Genomic DNA, 14,006 nt, shown 5'->3' with positions numbered 1-14,006 from the left:
AACCCACGACTCTCTTTATTTACCATCTTTTCTAGCACCGAAGTCTTTCTTCTCATATTATTTATTTTAGGATGTGGGTTATCAAGATCTTCAACAGTTTCTATTTCCACATCATTATCAGGTTCTTTATTACTATGTGATTGAGTATCTATCTGAGCATCATCGTTATCATTATCATTAAAACTAGGAGCATTCACTACCAGATTGTGTCTCAACATCAGAAATGGAAAGATCATTATGATTCTTAACAGTTTTTTATATGATAGGTTCACTAGAAGCATGCGAAGTCCTATCATCTTTCCTTTTCTTTTTCCTATTATATGGACTAGGTGCATCAACATTTACTCTTTGAGAATCTTGTTCAATTCTTTTAGGATGAGGAGAAAGAGGTTCCTACGTCACTCTTCCTCCTCTAGTCATTACTCAAACAACATGGTCATTCATGTTCTCATTTAATTCAACAAGCAAATCATTTTGTGGCTTAGCAAATTTTTCCACCTGAGTATGAACAGTGGAAGCATGTTTACCCTGACTTTTAACATCATTAGAAATTCTAAACATCAAGTCACTCAAGCGATCTATCATCATAACATTATGTCATAATTGATCTTTCGCATAATTATCGAATTGCTCTTGTTTGATACTATAATTATCAAATTCGTCCATGCATTGAATAAGAGTTTTAGTGTAAGGTTTATCACTTTCATCAAATCTACAAAGAGAATTACTTCTACTACTCGTGTAGGGATATTAAGTCCATGTAGTTCTTCAATAGGTGGTAGATTTTTGACATCTTCAGATTTAGTACCTTTTCTTTCGTAGTTCTCTCAACTGCTTGCATATCTTATGGATTGAGTAATAGAATACCTCTCTTATTATGAATAGGTTCCGATGGTGGTTAAGAAAGTATCCAATTATCAACATTTTTCAATATGTTATTCAATAATTCTTCAGCTTGTCCAACATTTTGTTCCGTGATAACATAACGAGCACAACTATCTAGGTAGTCCCTAGAAGCATGAGTTAGTCCATTATAAAAGATATCAATCATTTCATTTTTCTCAACACGATGCTCAGGCAAAGCTCTAAGTATCTGGAGAAGCCTCCCCCAAGCTTGAGGGAAAAATCTCTTCTTCAATTTACACAAAATAAAATATTTCATGTAAAGCAACTCATTTTTTATGAGCAAGAAAATAATTTCTGGGAACTAATTGATACGTCTCCAACGTATCTATAATTTTTTATGGTTTCATGCTATTATCTTGTCAAACTTTGGATGTTTTGTATGCCTTTTATATCTTTTTTGGGACTAACTTATTAACTCAGTGCCAAGTTCCAGTTCCTATTTTTCTGTGTTTTTGACCCTTTTCAGAGGAAGATTTGAAACAGAGTCCAAACGGAATCAAATCCCCGAAAAGATTTTTTCCGAAACAGAAGAAGATTGGGAGACTTGAGAACCAAGGCAGGGGGTCCCCAGGGACCCCACAAGCCCTCTAGCCCCGACCAGGGGGGGGACGCCGGGCCTCCCAGGCTTGTGGGTCCCCTGGACGTCCTCTGCCCTAGGTTTTGCGCCTATTTATTCCCTAAAATCCCAGGAAAAATCAGGATATCATCGAAAGTACTTTTCCTTCGCCGCAAGCTTCTGTCTCCGCCAGATCCCATCTGGGGCACATTCTGGTGCCCTGCCGGATGGGGGATTTGAATACGGAGGGCTTCTTCATCAACACCATGACCTCTCCGATGATGCGTGAGTAGTTCACCATAGACCTATGGGTCCATAGCTAGTAGCTAGATGGCTTCTTCTCTCTCTTGGATCTTCAATACAAAGTTCTCCCTAATATTCATGGAGATCTATCCGATGTAATCTTCTTTTGTGGTGTGTTTGTCGAGATCCGATGAATTGTGGATTTATGATCAGATTATCTATGAATCATATTTGAGTTTCTTCTGATCTCTCTTATGCATGATTTCATATCCTTGTAATTCTCTTCGAGTTGTGGGTTTTGTTTGGCCAACTAGACCTATGATTCTTGCAATGGGAGAAGTGCTTGGTTTTGGGTTCTTACCATGCGGTGACCTCACCCAGTGACAGAAGGGGTAGCGAGGCACTCATCTTGTTGTTGGCATCAAGGGTAAAAATATGGGGTTTTCATCATTGGTTTGAGATTATCCCTCTACATCATGTCATCTTGCTTAAGGCGTTACTCTGTTCGTCATGAACTCAATACACTAGATGCATGCTGGATAGCGGTCGATGTGTGGAGTAATAGTAGTAGATGTAGAAAGTATCGGTCTACTTGTCTCGGACGTGATGCCTATATGTATGATCATTGCCTTAGATATCGTGATGACTTTGCGTGGTTCTATCAATTGCTCGACAGTAATTTGTTCACCCACCGTAATACTTGCTATTTTGAGAGAAGCCTCTAGTGAACACTATGTCCCCCGGGTCTACTCCACACCATATTTTCAGCCTTACACTTTTACTTCTTTGCACTTTCCGCCTTCTGATCTCACTTTGCAATCAATTTTGAAGGGATTCACAACTCCTTTATAGCGTTGGGTGCAAGCGCTTTTGTGTTTGTGCAGGTACCCTGGACTTGACGAGATTCTCCTACTGGATTTATACCTTGGTTCTCAAACTGAGGGAAATACTTACTGCTCCTGCGCTGCATCACCCTTTCCTCTTCAAGGGAAAAACCAACGCAAGCTCAAGAGACGACAGAAGGTTTCTGTCGCCGTAGCCAAAGGATTTCTGGCGCCGCTGCCAGGGATAGCAGAAGAATTTCTGGCGCCGTTGCCGGGGAGGATCAAGTCAAGAACTCATCCAAGTAAGTGTCGCAAACTCATCTCTTGCATTTTCTTTTTTTTTTTGCCTCTCGTTTTCCTCTCCCCCACTTCACCAATTTGCCTTTTTTTCGTTTGCCTTTTTCGTTTGCCCTTTTCTCTCGCTTGCTTTCTATTCGCTTGTGTGCCATGTGTCTTCAATATGCTTGCATCTTCGCTTGCTGAAAATCTAGTGATATGGATCCTCATCCACTTGCTAATCTCTTTAAGAGATCCAATTATGTTGATCCAATTGCTAGTGAGTTGAGTGCACTTGACTATCTTTATGGATTTTTGCTTGAGATGGGTGAATATGAAATTGTGAGGAAGAAATTTATGAAGTGATTCACGAGGGCTCCTTGGATGAAAAGCATGATTGCAATGGTTTCACTATAAATTCTATTAGTGACAATCATGCTAAAAATATGCAAAACCCTAAGCTTGGGGATGCTAGATTTGCTATGTCCACTACTTGTTGCAATGATCATGAGTGGGGCGATGATTTTTCTTATGATCTTAAAAATTCGTTTAAGCCTCATGATGAATATGATATTTGCAATATTATTGAAAGTGGGTTTGGAGAAGTCATGACTTTAGTTGATGATAATCCCACTATTTTTGAAGAGCGTCAACTTTACATGCATGTGGATCATGAAAAGAATATCATTTGTGATAGCTATATTTTTGAATTTGAATATGATCCCACATGTAATTTCTATGAGATAGGAAAATATTGTGGAAGGTTTCATGTTACCAAATTACCTCTCGTTATGTTGAGATTGCTTTTGTCTCTTTCTTCTCCCTTGCATTTGGTAACTATTGGTTGCCTTGCCAAATTTTTTCCTATAAAATGCCTATGCATAGGAAGTATGTTAGACTTAGATGTGATTTTCACATGCTTTATGATGCTCTCGTTGTGCTTCAATTCTTGTCTTTTCTGTGAGCATCATTGAATTATCAATGCCTAGCTAAGGGCGTTAAATAATGGCGCTTGTTGGGAGGCAACCCAATGAATTTTTCTTTTTCTTTCTGTTCTTTTGCGTCCACACCATCAAAATTCTGTTATGGTTGTGTCTTTTTTGTGTTTGAGCCAAGAAAAACCTTTATGACTAGTCTTGGTGATGGTTGTTTGATCCTGCTGGAAAAAGACAGAAACTTTTCGCTCACGAGATGATTTTTCATTTTGATTCAGAAAGATATTTTGAGTTGATTCTTTTTTCTGCTGGTTGATATGCCTTTTGCCCAGGCAGTCGTAATTGTTCAGAATTTTTGAGGTACCAGAAGTATACGAAGTATACATATTGCTACAGTTTGGTCTGTTTTTGACAGATTATGTTTTTGTTGAGTTGGTTGCTTGTTTTGATGAAACTATGGATAGTATCGGGGGGGGGGGGGTACTAGCCATGGGAAAGTGAGAATACAGTAGCCTAACACCAATATAAATAGAAATCAAGATTGCTACAGTACCTAAAGAGGTGGTAGTTTGTTTTCTTGTGCTAATGTTATCACGAATTTCTGTTTAAGTTTTGTGTTGTGAAGTTTTCAAGTTTTGGGTGATGTTCTCATGGACAAAGAGATAAGGAGTGGAAATAGCTCAAGCTTAGGGATGCCCAAGGCATCCCAAGCCAAATTCAAGGACACCAAAAAGCCTAAGCTTGGGGATGCCCCGGGAAGGCATCCCCTCTTTCGTCTTCAATCCATCGGTAACATTACTTGGGGCTATATTTTAATTCACCACATGATATGTGTTTTGCTTGGAGCGTCTTGTATCTTAGGCGTTTTTTTCTTTTTCTTGAGTCACAATCATCCTTGCTGCACACCTTTAGAGAGAGACATGCACTTATCGTAATTTTGCTAGAATGCTCATCGTGCTTCACTAATATCTTTTGAGCTAGATAAATTTGCTCTATGTGCTTCACTTAGATCTTTTAGAGCAGGGCGGTGCGTGACTTGGTAGTTAGCTTATTCTATGAAAGTTGTCTCAAAGGTGATAGGTACCCAAAGATGATACAAAAACCTCCATCTTCATGAGCATTGAGTAGAAAGAGAAGTCTTGATTCCTCTGAATTAGTTTTGAGATGTGGATTTGGTAATACTAAGAGTTATGTTAGTAGGGTGTGGTGAATCTAGAAATACTTGTGTTGAAGTTAGTGATTCCCGTAGCATGCACGTATGGTGAACCGCTATGTTAGGAAGTCGGAGCACAATTGATCTATTGATTGTCATCCTCTGTGTTGAGGTCGGGATCGCGCGATGGTTAACACCTACCAACCCTTCCCCTAGGAGTATGTGTTTAGCACTTTGTTTCGATTACTAATAAAAACTTTCGCAACAAGTATGTGAGTTCTTCATGACTAATGTGAGTCCATGGTATAGATGCACTTTCACCTTCCACCATTGCTAGCCTCTCAGTGCCGCGCAATTCTTGCCGGTACACAAACCCACCATATGCCTTCCTCAAAACAGCCACCATACCTACCTACTATGGCATTTTCATAGCCATTCCGAGATATATTGCCAGGCAACTCCCATCGTTCTGTCTCATGACTTGTGTCGTCACTCTCATATTGCCATTGCATGATCGTAAGATAGCTATCGAGATGTTTCAACATCATACGCCAAGCTAGATCGTTGCACATCCCGGTACACTGCCGAAGGCATTTCCTATAGAGTCATCATCATTTTGAGATTTGAGCTGTGAGTAAATAAAAGTGTGATGATCATCATTATTAGAGCATTGTCCCATGTGAGGAAATAAAAAAAGAGGCCAAGAGCCCAAAAAAAAGAAGAGGCCAAAGAGCCCAAATAAAAAAAAGAAAGAGAGAAACAGAGAGAAGGGACAATGTTGTTATGTTTTTCCACCCTTGTGCTTCATAGTAGCACCATGTTCTTCATGATTGAGAGCTTCTTTCTTTGTCACTACCATATGCTAGTGGGAATCTTCATTATATAACTTGGCTTGTATATTCCAATGATGGGCTTCCTCAAATTGCCCTAGGTCTTCGTGAGCAAGCAAGTTGGATGCACACCCACTAGTTCTCCTTTTGAGCTTTCACATACTTATAGCTCTAGTGCATCCCTTGTATGGCAATCCCTACTCATTCACATTGATATCTATTAATGGGCATCTCCATAGCCCTTTGATACGCCGAGTCAATGTGACCATCTCCTCCTTTTTGTCTCACAACCACCACCACACTCTATTCCACCTATAGTGCTATATCCATGGCTCACGCTCATGCATTGCGTGATAATTTAAAAAAGTTTGAGAAACTAAGAGTGCGAAAACAATTACTTGGCCAATACCGGGGTTGTGTATGATTTACATTAGTTGTCTGAGGATGATGGAGCATAGCCAGACTATATGATTTTGTAGGGATAACTTTCTTTGGCCTTGTTATTTTAAAAGTTCATGATTACCTTGCCAAGTTTGCTTGAAGTATTATTGTTTTCATGTCAATAGCAAACTATTGTTTTCAATCTTACAGATCTGAACATTCATGTCACATGAAAGAAGTTAGAAAGGACAACTATGCTAGGTAGCATTCCACATCAAAAATTCAATCTTTATCACTTCCCTACACGGGGACGAGCAGGAGTTAAGCTTGGGGATGCTTGATACGTCTCCAATGTATCTATGATTTTTGATGGTTTCATGCTATTATCTTGTGAAACTTTGGATGTTTTGTATGCCTTTTATATCTTTTTTGGGACTAACTTATTAACTCAGTGCCAAGTGCCAGTTCCTGTTCTTCCGTGTTTTTGACCCTTTTGAGAGGAAGATTTGAAACTGAGTCCAAACGGAATAAAATCCCCGAAAATATTTTTTTCGAAATAGAAGAAGATCGAGAGACTTGAGAACCAAGGCAGGGGGTCCCCAGGGACCCCACAAGCCCTCTAGCCCCGGCCAAGGGGGGAGGTCGGGCCTCCCAGGCTTGTGGGTCCCCTGGACCTCCTCTGCCCTAGGTTCCGCGCCTATATATTCCCTAAAATTCTCAGAAAAAACAGGATATCAGCGAAAGTACTTTTCCGCCGCCGCAAGCTTCTGTCTCCACAAGATCCCATCTGGGGCACGTTCTGGTGCCCTGCCGGAGGGGGATTTGGATACAGAGGGCTTCTACATCAACACCATAACCTCTCCGATGATGCTTCAGTAGTTCACCATAGACCTACGGGTCCATAGCTAGTAGCTAGATGGATTCTTCTCTCTCTTGGATCTTCAATACAAAGTTCTCCATGATCTTCATGGAGATCTATCCGATGTAATCTTCTTTTGCGGTGTGTTTGTCGAGATCCGATAAATTGTGGATTTATGATTAGATTATCTAAGAATCTTATTTGAGTTTCTTCTGATCTCTCTTATGGATGATTTGATATCCTTGTAATTCTCTTCGAGTTGTGGGTTTTGTTTGGCCAACTAGATCTATGATTCTTGCAATGGGAGAAGTGTCTGGTTTTGGGTTCATACCGTGCGGTGACCTCACCCAGTGATAGAAGGGGTAGCGAGGCACGCATCATGTTGTTGCCATCAAGGGTAAAAAGATGGGGTTTTCATCATTGGTTTGAGATTATCCCTCTACATCATGTCATCTTGCTTAAGGCGTTACTCTGTTCGTCATGAACTCAATACACTAGATGCATGCTGGATAGCGGTCGATGTGTGGAGTAACAGTAGTAGATGCAGAAAGTATCGGTCTACTTGTCTCGGACGTGATGCCTATATGTATGATCATTGCCTTAGATATCGTCATGACTTTGCGCGGTTCTATCAATTGCTCGACAGTAATTTGTTCACCCACCGTAATACTTTCTATTTTGAGAGAAGCCTCTAGTGAACACTATGGCCCCCGGGTCTACTCCACACCATACTTTCAGCCTTACACTTTTACTTCGTAGCACTTTCCGCCTTTAGATCTCACTTTGCAATCAATCTTTAAGGGATTGACAACCCCTTTATAGCGTTGGGTGCAAGCTCTTTTGTGTTTGCGCAGGTACTCTGGACTTGACGAGATTCTCCTACTGGATTGATACCTTGGTTCTCAAACTGAGGGAAATACTTACTGCTCCTGTGCTGCATTGCCCTTTCCTCTTCAAGGGAAAAACCAACGCAAGCTCAAGAGATGACAGAAGCTTTCTGTCGCCGTAGCCAAAGGACTTCTCGCGCCGTTGCCAGGGATAGCACTAATATATCATATCGGGGGGAGGGGGTACGCACAGAACCAGGAGCAAGAGTGAGGAACAATTTATTAGCATCGTGAAAAGGGAAAAGGCTTAAGGATATAGTAATAACGCATCTTTCCTTATGAGCAAACAAGGTGGCAATAACATTTAGCTTAGTGAGGTGTGCCACAATAGTTTCAATTTCATAACCATGGAAAGGATCAGATTAGAGTATAGTGATTAACTCTGGATCAATAGGGAATTCGTAATCCTTATCAATAACACATATAGCAGAAGTACTAAATTTAAGATCATGTTTCATTTTCTCCATCATATTTTTTTTAGTTTGCATAGAAATTTCGTCACATCATATCTATCATTATAATTAATAAAGTCTCTAGCTATCTCCCTATCCATAAGATAACCCTCGGGTACATTAGCCAATTCAAATCTATTAGGAGGACTAGATATAATAGGTGATTCATAGTTTTCTTCAGTTTGAGTATTTTCAGTTTCTAAGGGTCTGGCAATATGAGCATCAAACAATTCACTAAGTGGCATAGAATTATTTTTATCAAGTATAGAAGTAGACTCATCATAAGTTTCATGAGTCTCAAAAGTAGAATCATCAAGTACTTGTGACATATTAGAACCAGCAACAAGTGCTGATGTCATAAGCTCACTCAAAAGAGTAGGTCGATAAAAAGGAGAGCTTGATGGCAATTCCTTACCTCCCCTCAGCTTAGAGGGTATGATCTTGGTTCTAGTATCTTTCTTTCATAGTGTCAATTGGATATCCTCAAGTGAACACAATAAATAGAACTATGCTCCCCGGCAATAACCGAGAAAAATGTCTTGATAACCCACAAGAATAGGAGATCGCAACAATCTTTGCGGGTAGTATTACACCCTGGTTTATTGATCCGACACAAGGGGAGCCAAAGAATATTTGTTGGTCTTCGCAGATGAGTTGCAAATTCAACCACACCTGGGATATCTCTCTGCTACAAAGATTTTAGTAGCACAACAAAGTAGTAGTAGTAACGGTAACAACAACAGTTTTGTAGTGATTGTAACCGTAGCAGCAACAATAGTAACTTCGCAAGATTCAGTATATGAAAAGAGTAGGCATGTGGACCGGTGATGTATAATGGTTTAGATGACATCAATGATATAACAGTTACACACTAGAGTGACACAGAACTAGCTCCAATTCATCAATGTAATGTAGGCACATATTCCGTATATAGTCATACATGTTTGCGATAAGAACTTGCATGCCATCTTTTGTCCTACCCTCCCATTCCAGTGGGTCCATAAGGAAACTAAGAGATATTAAGGCCTTCTTTTAATAGAGAACCGGAACAAAGCATTAACATATGGTGAATGCATGAACTCCTCAAACTACGACTATCGCCGAAAAGAATCCCAATTATTGTCACCTTGGGGTATGCAGATCATAACACATAATAGGTGCATACAACTTGCAAGGTAGGATCTAAAAACTTTCATATTCAAAGAGAACATCATAGATTCATATCTTAAATCATGGGACTCGAGCCCTAGTGACAAGCATTAAGCATAGCAAAGTCACCACAACATCAATCTCAGAACATTGTGGATACTAGGGATCAAGCCCTATCAAAAGAACTCTATTAAATGATCAATCTCATCCAATACAATCACCGTCCAGCAAGCCTAAACTGGAATTACTCACTCCCTATGGTCAGCATCATGGAATTGTTGATGGAGAAGGGTTGGTGATGACGACGACGACGAATCCCCCTCTCCGGAGCCCCAAACGGCCTCCAGATCAGGCCTCCCGAGGACGAACATGCGGTGACGGCGGTTCTATCTCGTAAAACACGATGAAAAATTATATCCTATTTTTTTATTCATAATTGTGAATCTATAGGACTCGAATTAGGTTCGGAGGAGCCAGGGGGTGGCCTAAATTCATCACGACGCGCTCTGTTGGCTTGGCACCTATAGGTGTCTCCCCTCTGGTGGGCCTTCGCTCCAGTAGTTCTTATATTTCCTAGAAACAATCCACAAAATATTTCGTTTGATTCTGAGAACTTCTATTTCTTCACAAAAACAACACATTGTCATTTTTGCTAAAAACGGGGTGAGTCATGGGCTAGTTTCATTCGAATCATGCAAATTAGAGTCCAAAACAAGAGCAAAAGTGTTTGGAAAAGTAGATACGTTTGCGACGTATCAAGCAACGACGACTGGCCGATGCCATTGGTGATTAGGGGAGAAGCAAACTTGATAAGCTATGGGGAGGGAGGGGATGAAGGTGATGTGGATTTGTCGGCCGTGAGGGTTTATATAGTAGGCTCACAAGTATTGGTGTTTTGGGGGATTTCGCCGAGTGAGGCGGGAAGCTAGCACCGATGTGCACGGCAACCTGCGCGGTTGCGCGCGTGGACAAAAGAAGAACCTATATGGTGCTGAAGCATGCACTGGAATCCTCGGGCAGCAACACGGTGACAAGATGGGAGAGAGAAGTAAGAAATGATAAGTACTCGAACGATTAATAAGAAAAAAAATGTTCCTGTTTTATTACGTCGTCTTGGTTTCCCCAAGACGACGATGGCTCGCAACCGCTCTTGTGTGGTGCTCAAGTGTGCACTAGATTCCTCCGGCTGTAGTATGGTGACAAGACGTGCGAAAGGAAGACGGGTGACATGCGGGCAGAGTGGTAATGATATTAAAACATTTTCCGTAGTTATACATAGAAAACAATAGTTCCCTGCATACTGTCGGTAATGCTTTCATCAATCACTGACAATTTTTTTACCAACTACCGTCTGCCCACAACACACACACCTTGTCGGGATGATCCATATGTGTTATTATTGATCTTCCTACACAATTCTTGTTACCGACCTATTTGTCGATTATCACACACACCTTCTTACGCTAAATCATTTGTGTTATGCTAGATCAGCGCAAACATGTTATTCGAGTGAATTGTATACCCCAGTTCACACACATATGTGTGTTGTCAACCATTTGTGTTATCTTTGCTACTCGCAAATAGTTCATGAGGAGCAACCGTATTTGACGCATCAAACACGCAAGTGTAATCCAAATCGTTCTTGGTGGACCAACCATTGTACAAAGTTCATGTTATTGGCAACGGAGCTAGAACTATACCGTTTGTGATTGATGGATCGCACACAGTTTGGTTGAAGGGTTTCAGATGCATGTGTCATGTTAGGACCTTCCTGGAGTAGTGACATCAGTCACTGCCAAGTGGGTTACAAAACATTGTGAGGAGGCAATCAGGAATGGTCCATGCACAACAATCAAAATAATAATTTACACTACAAAGATCAAGCATGGAGTGGACATATCAACCCACATGTCCTAGATGACTAAGTGGACACTAAAGAATATTGTTTTAGGAGATCAGAAGGCCCACTACACCAAGATTAGTGATTATTTGCAGGTTGTGCTAGATATTAATCCAGGTTCAAGATATATTTCTACTTGTAAACTTCTTTGGGATTTCCCCCAAAATGGAGAGGAGATGCAACACATTAGAGATAAGTATTTCCCTTAGTGAGGACCAAAGTTATCGTACCAATAGAAGAATCACACAAACTCCTGTTGTCAACACCTACACACACAAGAGCAAACACTTGCACCAACGTGCGCAAGAGGGTGTAAAGACCCTTGGACTCAATACTTGCAAGGATTAAATAGTGATAGAAGGATAATACAATTATAAAATAAAATAGTAAAAGATAAATGGAAACAATATTTTTGGGTTTTTGGTAATATGTTTTATGTAGACCCAGGGGAGATTGTTTTGTCTGGTGGCATCTTTCTCGAAGATAGCATACTGTGGGTACACAAATTACTGTTGGGCAATTGATATAAAAGAGAATATTTATGAAATATTTATTCACAGAAATGATAATGTATATACGCATCATGGTCATAGCAAGTAGACCGACTCATGCCTTCATCTACTACCATTACTCCATTAATCGACCGCTATCGACAATGCATCTAGAGTATTAAGTATGAAACAGAGTAATGCTAGGAGCAAGGTAACATGATCTAGACAAAGTAAACTCAACTAATATGAATTTAAACCATCATTTTATCCTTAATGACAATAAAAAAATACGTGTCATGGCCCTTTCTGTCACTCGGTTTGAGAACTGCAAGATTGACCTCATTACAACACACCGCTCACACTGAAGATAAACCAATCTAGTTTGCCAAACTAAACTGACAGATCGGAGAAAAATATGAAGCTCTAACAATCATGCATATAAGAAACCAGCAAAGACTTGATATATTTTCATGAATAATATGATCATAAACCCACAATTCATTTGATCCGGAAAAAAAACACTTCAAAGAAGATTAATATCACAATGGAAACCACGGTGAACTTTGTATTGAAGAACATAGATCACGGTTTGACCAAGTGCAAGTGGTATGTGAGTACCCATATGTCTTCCCCTAATGAGCTGCCTGAAATACCTCCTCACCGTGACATTGATTTCATAATTGCGCTAATATGCGGAGCAGGGCCCATCTATAAGAAGCCCTATAGGATGGGAAATGAAGAGTTGGTTGAATTGAAGAAGTTATTCGCTAAGCAGCTCAAAAAAGAATTTATCTGCCCTAGTGCTTCTCCTTCGAGATCACCCTTCTATTTGTGTCAAAGAGGGATGGAACTATCCAACTCTGTGTCGATTACCGCTATCTCAATGAAGTCACAATAAATAATAAGTACCCACTTCCCAAGATTGAAGACCTATTCGACCAACTGAATGGTGCCAAGGTGTTTCCTATGATCGATCTCACGTCTGGTTACTATCAGTTGAAGATAAGGCCCCAAGACAATCCCAAAACGAGATCTGTGACTCGATATGGCCTGTGTGACTACACGGTCATGCTATTTGGGTTAACCGATGCCCCTGCTTACTTCATGTACCTCATGAACAATGTTTCCATGGAGTACTTGGACATGTTTTTGTTGTCTTCATTGATGACATACTCATCTACTCCAAGTATGAAAAGGAGCATGAGAAACACTTGAGAATGGTCCTGGGTAAGCTTCAAGAGCACTAGATTTATGCCAAGTTCAGCAACTCAATTCTGGCTGAAGGAAGTTGGATTATTGGGTCATGTGTTGACCATAGAAGGATGGATACTGGATTGTGAATTATTATTGATACTTTTTGTTGTTCTTGTTTGTTATTCTCTATTATCATACAATTCTTATGCCCTTTCTCTCTGAATTTGCAAGGAAAATCAGAAAGAGGGAAATATCTGGAAACTGGAATTCTGGACCGGGAAACCGAGAAAATGGCAGAAAAATTAACAAACTCCAAATTACTTGAAATTTCATGGAGAATTTTTCTGGAACATTTAAGATTTATTGGGCCAAAAATATACCAGAGGGGGCCACCTGTTGGTCCCAAGGAAATAGGGTGCAAACACCCCCTGGTAATGTCCTGATGCCTATGGGCCCCCTGGTAGCCCTATGACGTCCCTCATCGCCTATAAGGTGTGTTTTGACCTAGAAAAAATCATAAGAAATCTTTCGAGACAAAGCGCCACCATCTCTAGGCGGAAACCTGGGCAGAGGCCCTTTTTCTCTCCAGCACACAGGTTCTCCGTGGGAAACTACCATCCGATAGGGGGAAATCGAAGCCATCATCATCACCAACGCTTACTACTTCATTGGAGGACAAATATTCATCAATATATTCACCAACACCATCTCATCTCCAACCCTAGTTCATATCTTGTATTCAATGTTTGTCTCCAAACCTCAGACTCGTACCCGTGGGTTACTAGTTGTGTTGATTACATCTTGTAGTTGATATTGTTGGATTACTTGGTGGAAGATATTATATTCAGATCCTTAATTATTATTATCACATCTTTGATATTGAACATGTTGATGAGGTGTGTGTAGTAACTATTGTTCCCGAGGACATGGGAGAAGTCTTGATATAAGTAATAATATAAAGATGGTATTT

The sequence above is a fragment of the Hordeum vulgare genome, chromosome 6H (assembly GCF_904849725.1).
Source record: "Hordeum vulgare subsp. vulgare chromosome 6H, MorexV3_pseudomolecules_assembly, whole genome shotgun sequence".
Taxonomy (NCBI): Eukaryota; Viridiplantae; Streptophyta; class Magnoliopsida; order Poales; family Poaceae; genus Hordeum; species Hordeum vulgare.
Note: the sequence above shows the minus strand (reverse complement) of the source record.